Genomic DNA, 9060 nt, shown 5'->3' on the forward strand with positions numbered 1-9060 from the left:
TATCTACCTTGGAAACTTTTCCATCACCCCAAACAAAAACTCTCTACTCATTAAGCAATAACTCCCCATTCTTTCCTCCCCTCAAGCCATTGGACCTCTAATCTATTTTCTGTGTCAGAGATTTGCATATTCTAGATATTTCACATACTTGGATACATACAATTTTTGTCCTTTTGTGTCTGGTTTATTTCATTAAGGTTAATGTTTTTAAGTTTATCCTTGTTGTAGAATGTATCAGAAATTCATTGTTTTTATGACTAAATAATTCACCATTCACTGTATATACCACATCTTGTTTATCCATTCATCTACTGAGGGACACTTGTATTGTTTCCACCTTTTGTCTACTGTATATAATGCTGAAATGAACACTGACATACAAATATCTGTTTGAGTCCCTCTTTTTCATTGTTTTGGGTATACACCTAAAAGTAGAATTGCTGGGTCATGTAACAAATCTATGTTTAACTTTTTGAGGAAATTCTAAACGGTTTTTCCCAACAGCTGCACCATTTTAAATTCCCACTAGCAGTGCATGAGTATTCCAATTTATCCACTTCCTCACCAATACTTGCTATTTTGTTTGTTTGTTTGCTTACAACCATCCCAGTAAGTGTGAAATAGTATCATATTATGATTTAGATTTAAATTTCCCTAATGATTAATGACCTTGAGCATCTTTTCATGTACTCATGAGCTATTTGTATTTCTTCTTTAAGAAAAGTCAATTGAATTCCCCTGTCCATTTTATAACTGAGTTTTTTGTCTTTTTATTGTTGAAATATTAGAGTTTACATATTCTGGATAATAAACTCTTATCAAATATACAACTTGCAACTATCTTCTCCCATTATGTAGGTTGTTTTTTAACTTCTTCGTGATGAACTTTGATGCACAAAAGTTGGTTTTTTGGTTGTTTGTTTTGTTTTGAGGAAGTCCAATTTGTTTATGTTTTCTTTTGTTGCTCATGCTTTCAGTGTTATGTCTAAAAATCTATTGTCAAACCAAGGTCATGGAAATTTAATCCTATATTTTCTTCTAAGAGTTTTATTGCTTTAGCACTTATATTTATGTCCTTGACCCATCTAAATTAATTTTTGTCCATGGTATGAGGTAGGCTTCCAACTTAATACTTACCGGTTTGTATATCTAGTTTTCCGAGCACCATTTGTTGCAGAGACTATTTTTTCCTTATTAAATCAACTTGGCATCCTTGTTGAAAATCAATTAACCACAGATGTATGGGTTATTTTGTGGACTCTCAATTTCTACTCCATCCATCTACATATTTTTCCTTATGGCAATATCACACTTCTTTGATACTGTATCTACCAGCAGTCCCTATTAGAAAATAACTTTATTCATTTGTTTGTTTGTTTATTTACTTTTATTGAGGTAACATTGGTTTATAACATTATATAAATTTCAGGTGTACATCATTATATTTGACTTCTGTATATACTGCATCGTGTTCACCACCGAAAGTCTAGTTGTCATCCATCACTGTATACATGTGCCCTTTAACTCTTTTCGCCCTGCCCTTGACCCCATTTCCCTCTGGTAACCACCAATCTGTTCTTAATATCTATGTGTTTGTTTATCCTCCACATATTGGTGAAATCATACAGTATTTGTCTTTCTCCATTTGACTTATTCTGCCTAGCGTAATACGCTCAAGGTCCATCTATGTTGTCACAATGTCAAGATTATATCATTTTTTATGGCTTAGTAGTATTTCATTCTGTGTGTGTGTGTGTGTGTGTGTGTGTGTGTGTATACATATCACATTCTCTTTATTCATTTATATGGCGAGGGGCACTTAGGCTATTTCCAAGTCTTGGCTATTGCGTATAATGCTGCAGTGAAATAGGGGCGTATATAATTTTTTTAAATTAGTGTTTTTGTGTTCTTTAGTAAATATCCAGAAGTGGAATAATAGGATCATGTGGTAGTTCTATTCTTAATTTTTTGAGAAGTCTCCATGTTGTAGAAAACATCTTTAAATATAAAGAAACAAATATGTTAAAATCAAATGACAGAGAATTATATAGCATGATAACACTAATCAAAAGAAAGTGATTATATTAATACCAGACAAAGCATGTTTCTAGGCAAAAGCTCTTATCAGGGATAAAGAGTGCCATTTCATAATTACAAAGAAGTCAATTTTTCCAGAAGAGTTCACAATCATAAACATTTATGCACTTCTTACCATATCTTCAAAATACATGCAGAAAAATTGATGGAACTACAATGAGATATAGAAAAATTTGTAATTAAATTTGTAGCAATAAAACCTTATTTCTCAATAATTGATACAAGCAGAAAAAAATCAGTAATATGTAAATGAGGTCAATATCACTATCAAACACCTTGACATGATTGAGATTAATAGAAAACTTCACCCAAAAAGAGTTAATACAATTTTTTTCAAGTGCTCAGATAATCTTTACCAAGATAAAACATATTCTGACCAAAAACACCAATCAATAACATTGATATGGTTCAAATCATACAAAAGTTATTTCAACAAAATTGAACTAAATTGCAAATCAAATACTGAAAAATAACTGGAAATACCCAAATAATTTAAAACTGAACAATACATTTCTAAATAACATATGGGTCAAAGGAGAAAGCAAGGGACAGATTACAATCTATTAGAAAATATTTTTAGTTGAACAAAAATTAAAGTGCATCATATGATATTTTGCAATACAGCTAAACTAGTCCTTAGAGGGAAGTATATAGCATTATCTGTCTATAGTAGAAAGTAAGGAAGGGGTCAACATTGACTCAGCTTCTAATTTAAGAATCCAGAAAAAAAGAGCAAACAAAACCTATAAATAAGAAGAATAAACAAAATAATAAGGGAACATCAATCAATGAAAAAAGGAAATAATGTGAAAATCAATGAAACCCAAAACTGTACAGATGTTTACAAAGAGATAGAGATACAGACTGAACCAGATAAAAATGTGGAAAAGAAGAAAAAGTACACACACACAAAGTATGATGGGAAGATGTACCAAGAAAATTAGATATAAAGAGAAAGAAACACCTGGGCAAACAGAGAAAATTATAGAATCCGGTATCAGCACAAGAAGACTGAAAGAGGAGCATCCAAGAATGAGGAATGCAGTGGCTTCCACGTGACATCAAAACCTCTCTCTAACTAGTGCACCGTGGCTTGAGACTCTACACTCTCCCCTAGGCCTTGGAATTGGCTTTTGCAGTGCAGTTTAACTTAATTTCTTTCTGATTGCTTTCTCAACCTTCGAAGCATGTTTTGCTAAGTGAGACTTCCTCAAGATCCACGCTGCTGGTAAGAGAATTTACCTTTGCTCTCAGATTAGGTATGCTGCCAAGAATTAATTGCTTGAAAAACTGGAAACTGTATTGTTAAACTTTATTATTTAAAAGTGGCTAGAGCTAGAATTTTGTGTTAGCAATTAACACTAAATATGTGGCTTTATAGTGGTGATTGCAGCAGTGTAACATGTCTCTCCAAATTTATAAGATGCAAAAATCAGGCAACATGGAAGACTTGTTCAGTGTATGCCTAAAGAAAGTGAGAGTCCTTGAGATGGTTTGTTTTCCTAGGTTAAAATGGATTTAAAAAGTGAAAGTAAGAAAAAGCAGCTTCTCTACAATTGGTCACAGTTAGATAGATTAAAGGAAACAATTAAGTTACAATTTGGTTTATTCTCAGCATATGTTCCTGCCTCTTTTTACTGTGGGTGGAGTATACATACGTCTGTCACATTTTTTTCATGCTTGACTATGTGACTTGTCTTGGCCCATGCAGTCCTAGCAGACGTGAAAATAGAGACCCTACATAAGTGTGATTGCAGATGTTGGTATTCTTTTCCTACTTATGAGTTTTCATGTAAAGAATATGCTCCAGGTAAGCTACTGCTCCTTTATCTGCGGCCTTGGAATGAGTCTCATGGAGATTGGAACCTAACAGAAGTCAACCTGACCTACTTTCTGAAGCAGAACTGGTCTCAATATGTCGCTGTACAAGAAAAGCAACTACTTTTTCTTCCAAGTCACTGTTTTATGGCATGGTTAATTAAACAGAGTAACTTTAGAAAAGCCTGGTGAATAGCTCCTTCTAGTACTCATCCTATTATGAAGAATAAATAGGTAATAATATAATGAGTGTAAATAAAGCGCTTAGAACCGTGCCAAAATATAGAAAGTGCATCTAAATGGAAATCATTAAAAATTATACTTATCAGAATCTATAGCAACATCTTTTCTTCTTAAATTTAGTGTGTGTGTATGTGTATGTAACCAAGCAGCTGAGAGAGACAATAAAATGTATCTGTATAACAAGACTGTGGGTCCAGAAGAAGGGTAATAATGGTCACAATTGACCAAGCTGAACTTTAGGTAACATCTGGCTAGCACAAATCAGCAGGTAACACAGGATGATCTGAACAAAGCACCTTTCCAGACATCTTCAAGAACTGAGTATGCCTCGTCTGGCTAAGTGTGTAATTTAAAACTTCAGAAGGAAGCCAGCAAAAGCATCCCTCTCTCTATCCCCAAATTACTGTACTTGTGTTATTCATTTCCTAGCACACTAACTCAGTCTTGGCGTGTTGAGATTCTACCTATCCTTCTACTTAGTTTAACTATAATATCTTCCATGAAGTCTTCTCTAATCAACCTAACACAAAGGGATCTCTGTCATCTCTAAGAACCCATCATTTTAAGGCTATGACTTTCATTCATTTGCCATGATTTATTTCTAGAAGCAGTGTTAGATTTTCAAAATTTTACAAAACGGTGATTTTAGAAGGGCAATTTTGTGAAAACTGAATTTTGTTTTTAGATTCTACAAAATAGATTCAAGTCTGTCAACTTGGTAAACGTGACCACTATTTAGCTCTACTCTTCCTTCCTATTTGTCTCTAAAACCTTCCCAGGCACTGACAATGATTGTAGCATCTATAGAAATGTGGCCATTAGTCTAAAATATTGATCAGTATGCTGCATGTTGGCAGCTGGTATGTATGTGCAAGTTGTTATACTTTATTGAAATAATCACTTTCATTATTATGCTAAACACAATATGATACTTTTCTGCTCAGCAACCCCATCATGCAATATTAAATCCTGAAAAACTGAGGCTATAAATCTAAGTGTTTATGTTTCTTTTTGTGTGTGTGTGTGAGGAAGATCAACACTGAGCTAACATCCAATGCCAATCCTCCTCTTTTTGTTGAGAAAGGTTGGCCCTGAGCTATCATCCGTGCCCATCTTCCTCCACTTTATATGGGACGCCACCTCAGCTTGGCTTTGACACGCTGTGCGTTGTTGTGCGCCCAGGATCCAAACCTGCAACGCACTTAACAGCTTGCGCCACTGGGCTGGCCCCACTCTTTATGTTTCTTAACATTTAGAATAAATTCATAGGATACAAAAGAAGTATATATGGAATGTACATTTAACAATACTAAAAATACAATGTCAGAGGTGCTCTGCTAATTTTATCCACATATCTCACTTAACACTGAAACATATGAGGTAAGTAACTGTTACATCTCCTTTTCATAGGACAAAAGTGAAGATAAAACAAGAAACTTGTCTGAAGCCATGCTGCTCACTATTTATAGACTTGAATATCTAAATCATTTGTTTTTTTTTTGTCTCCAGAGCCAAGCTATTTATCTCTTACATATAATGCAGGGCAGTAATTTTGACTTGACTTGGCCTCAATCAGGTTTTAACTTTTCAAAACTTGAAACATACTGAGAACAAAACACTAACTGTAGAAAAATATTTCACTATTTGAGAAATATTTGGACAAGGAAATCATTCTATATTTTCATAAGCTGGCAAAGTAAAATTGTACTTATGATTTATGTTGTCTTTCTTTTTCTAAAACTTCACCCAAGGTTATTTTGTGTTGTTATGATACCAAACCACATTTCTTCATTTAATTTGTGCCTACCCTATGAAATATTATTTTGGACCCCTACCTCATACTATATACAATAATCAGTTTTAATTGTATTAAAGTGAACATTTTATTGAAGAAAACCATCTGACCACGTCAATTTTGCTTTTCTTTATTACTCATGAAAAATAAAATTTTGCTAAGAAATAATACCTACCCTTCAGAACTCCAACTCCATTTTTATTATTAGAATTGTGAATTTCCTGCCGTAGGTGTGATTGACCCTAGATAGCTGAGGAGAAACTGGACTGAAAGAAATATTTCCAGTGCTTTTGCCACTGAACCCTACTGTCTTTTAGCTGTAGGGCATGGAAACACAAAGGAAAGTTGGTTGTTAGAGACGCTGAACATTATGACTAAAAAAGACGCCGTTAGAATGTGAATATAAACCCACTCTTAAAGTTTTAAAAGAGAATGTAATTACTTACAGATTAATACATATGAATCCTGTCAGACTAACTGGAAATATCTATGAATTTTTCCTCTAAAGATAAGACACTGAATTTAGTTTCTCTGAGGAATGGTGTTTGTAATCCTGTGAAGCATTGAATTGTAGAGGGTCATATACTGGATGGAGGTTTTAATAAAATTAAATAAAAACTTATTAATATAAAAAAAATCTTTATTAGATGCGTTTTATTTTTTAATATTATTAAATTTGTGTTCTACTTAAAAAAATAAAATGGATCATCCAAATGAAGAAAAATATCAGAAAGAATGATGTTGGATAAACTCTTAACAAAGAAGCCATTAAAAATGTATTATTTGCATCTTTCTATTTCTAACAGAAAAGAGTATTTAATGTGCTCAAGGTGTTCACAGGAAATAAATTCTTCCAATAACCATATTTAGATATCCCTTGTGTCACCTTCCATTAATTCTTTCCAGAAAGTTTTCACTGAAGTCTATAGTCCATGGTCCTTGATGAAAGATAATCTTTCTTCCATACTTACGATCCCCAAAGAAATGTGTTCTGGCCTATTTAGTCATTTATAATTGTACCGTCATTTTTTTTCTTTTAACATCTGATGGTGAATTTGCCATCAGAAAATTAATTACTAGCCTCCTAGGCAATTGCTTTGTGTTCTATTTTATTATTTTTATGTACACATCAGTTTTTGCCAACAGCAAATTCTGGAAAAATAATCAAAAAATGCCCTAGATCATCAGGAGTAGAGGTGGAGAGATGTCCTTATAAGATAACACAAAATACCTGCAAGAAAATCCAGCAAATTCCTTTGAAAGTAACTGAGTTTGAAAATTTATTTTCTACCTGACCTTCTCTGAGATTCCTCTACTTTTATAAAGCATAGAGACTCAAAGGATGAATGTATACAGCATTCTACAAATAAAAAGGCCTTTGGAGAGGAAGAAGTGGCCCATACAGATAGAAGTTTACATAAATACATTTAACACATGCATGCACACATACACACACACACATATACCCAAGGAAAAAAATTAATTAAACGTAATTCGAAATTCCACTGTTAGAATTCTGTACTTTCAAGCTTCTCTTATAAAAAGGATTTTTATTCTTTAACACAGGTATTTTCACTACATACTTCTCCAGAAAGTTGGAAGGTGGCACAATGAGGGTACATTGTACCTGTACGTTATTATAAAGAGTAAGGGAAAAGGTGCTAAAATGAAAGGGAAGGATTGGAGAAATTTTTAAAAACTTCACTCAATATCCCAGTGACATCCTCAGAGAAATCAGATACATTTAACTTTGTAAATGAGAAATCTACCAAGATTATTTTTATTTTACGTTTGAATTTGGTTCTTTTATTCAGTGAAAGTTAAAGCAGTAGCGATAAACTAATTGTGGCCAGCTGAAACACTATCTTATCTTCAAATACAGAGACATGGAGATTCACTAAATCTCTATAGTTAAAAATGAAAGGACTTTTGGTGTGAGGTTTTTCCCCTACTGTAATGGAACCCTACATTCAGAAGAATAAACAATTAACAGCAATGTGGAGAAGAAACATTGAATTTAAGACCAGAAAGCATTCTCCAAAGTTTGTTTTTGAAGGATCTTCAAGGTATTTAGATATGAAGAGTATTTAAAAGTTAATCAACCTAGAGTACAGGTAAGGTTAACTTCTTTCAGTTATACCCACACCCTCAAGAACTAAGGAAACAAGAGACTCTACTTTGAGGTAAATTACGGATCACCTGCTCACGAATATGCTTAGTCCTCACACCATATATCATAGGGTTGAGGGCAGGTGGGATGAGCACATAGTGATTGGCAACAAGTATGTGGACATAACCAGGAATTATTTTGCCAAATTGGTGGGTAAGAAAGGAGAATAAGAAGGGCATATAGAAAATATTCCAGACTCCAAGATGGGACCCACAAATGCTCAGGGCTTTGTGACGAGCATCCCAAGATGGGAGGCAGAAAACTGCATAAAGGATGTTGGCATAAGAGATTCCAACCAGTGCCACCTCCAAAATAAGAAAAGAGTCACGAAAAGCCCATAAATGACATTAATTCAAATGCTGGCACAGGCCAACTCGGCAATGCCCATGTGCTCACAGTAGGAGTGGGCAAGAATTCGAGCCCCACAGAAGGGCAGACAATGGGTTAGGTAGACAATAGGCAACATGAACAGGACTGGGCTCATTGTAGTACCGACACCAATGCCTGCTAGCACTCGGGTTGTCAAAATGGTTGTGTAGTGGAGAGGTGCACAGATGGCCACATACAGATCAAAAGCCAATGCCAGCAGAACAATAGATTCCATTCCTGTGAAGGTGTGTATGAGAAACATCTGGGCCACACGGGCTCTAAATCCAATTTCATATGCATGAAACCAGAAGATACCCAGCATTCGGGGCACTGAGGATGTGGAGATGGCCAGATCTATGGCTGATAAGATGGCTAGAAAGTAGAACATGGGATCTCGCAGGGTATGGTCAGACCAGATGATCAACAAAATGGTAGCATTGCCCAGCAAATCCATTAAGTAAATGGTGCAAAAAGGCAGGGAGGTCCAGCCATGAGAATCCTCAAGTCCTGGGATGCCTGTAAGAATAAAGGTGTCTGGGTGGAAAGTTGTAGTGTTGGTGTGGAACAT

At 34.6% G+C, this 9060-nt stretch overlaps 1 pseudogene; it reads right to left on the bottom strand.

The window, feature by feature from the left end:
• Positions 1-8101: 8101 nt before the first annotated feature.
• LOC101390421 (olfactory receptor 52J3-like) lies at positions 8102-9060 on the bottom strand (annotated as a pseudogene).

The sequence above is a fragment of the Ceratotherium simum genome, chromosome 7 (assembly GCF_057802395.1).
Source record: "Ceratotherium simum simum isolate JZ-2026a chromosome 7, ASM5780239v1, whole genome shotgun sequence".
Classification (NCBI taxonomy): Eukaryota; Metazoa; Chordata; class Mammalia; order Perissodactyla; family Rhinocerotidae; genus Ceratotherium; species Ceratotherium simum.